This window comes from Pterocles gutturalis, unplaced genomic scaffold, assembly GCF_000699245.1.
Source record: "Pterocles gutturalis isolate BGI_N339 unplaced genomic scaffold, ASM69924v1 scaffold5524, whole genome shotgun sequence".
NCBI classification, from domain to species: Eukaryota; Metazoa; Chordata; class Aves; order Pterocliformes; family Pteroclidae; genus Pterocles; species Pterocles gutturalis.
Window position 1 is genome coordinate 745 of NW_010127968.1, and position 1,468 is coordinate 2,212.

Genomic DNA, 1,468 nt, shown 5'->3' on the forward strand with positions numbered 1-1,468 from the left:
CCCCCCTACCAGCCCATTCACTGGGATTAACTGGGACTGTGATGAACAGGCCTGGACTCCACATGCTAGGGCAGGCTGCGGCATCTTTGCTTGAGTGCATAATAAATTCTCTCTATACATAATATAACTAATAAAATATATATCAGGTGTATGGCTCTGATCTAAACAGGTGTCTGCACTGCACGCTGAACACAGGGAACTAGAAAATAGAAGGAAACCAGCTTGAGTCTTTTACAAAAAGGTAGCAGCAAAAAGGTTTGCAATCAGCTGGGTAGAAAGCAGTCCAAACAGCAAACGCCTCCCTTGCTGGACACCTGTGCAAGGCAATAGGAGAGAATCCTCCACCCCTGCCCCATCCCATCGACCTGCTTGGGCAGGACGGGCTGGTTCTGCAGGGACCGGGGGCAGCACCCACGGCTCGCCCTGGACCACGGCTCGCCCTGGACCCACGGCACAGCCACGCCACGGGTTGCTGCAACACGGCACTGCACGGTGGCAGAACTCCCTGGGCAAGGCTGGTCCGTGCAACGGCGTTACCGGGGAGCACGCACGGGATCTACACAGGGATTTAAACATCACCCCAGAGCCCCCCCGGCTCCCTGCACGGCCAAAGGCAACTCAGCAGTTCTGCTGCAGCTCGGCGTGCCTCCGACACAGAGCAGGCAGCCTGCCTGCGCAGAAAGTCAGGGTTTTGGGCTGCATCCAGACAGATTTCAAAGCGTATTTCACTGCCGCCTGGATCTGCCTTGGCCTGTGAAGGGCGGCTTTTGTTTGGTTCTCTGAATATTCAGTGCTGTCAGGGCATTTCTGACCGCAGCACAAGAGCCTGCACTGCTCCTCACCCTTCTGTGCTGATGGGGAAAGAGCCGTAAGTCAGCAAGAACCACAGAGCAATTCAGGGTTTGCTTCCTTCCTCCTGCAACATCCAAAGTGGGGAACAACCTCACCACGGTGTGGGGACCCAACAGCGGGGGGCTTGGCTTCCTGCATTTAAAGCAGACTGCGAACCCCATGAGAACAAGTCCCAGGCGACGCCAGGGCTGCGAGGGGAGGATGGACGGACAATTCCCAGCCCTCCAGAACCAGCATCTCCCCGTTTCTCAAACATCTCTCGGCCGCAGACGCCTCTGGCACTCCCTTGGCCGGGCTCTCCTGCGAGAGGACCTACGTTACTACGGGTTAAGTGTCTCCTGGGGGAACAAGACGCAGCAGGACCGTGTCAGAGCGGGAGAAATCAGCAGAGAGCCCCAGTGCTCCTAAACGCTAATAAAGTGCTCGAACGCAGAGACGTCAGGTCCCTTCTGCCGAGGCTGGCACAGCCGGGACCAGAGCCTGGGACCAGCCCCCCAAACACCACCACCTCCCCAAAACCCATCCATCTGCTGGGAGGCTGCTTCAGCCAGGGAATCCGTGCTGGTGGCCACAAACCACCTGTGGTGGGGACCTGGGGTCCCCCAGCCCCTTCGCT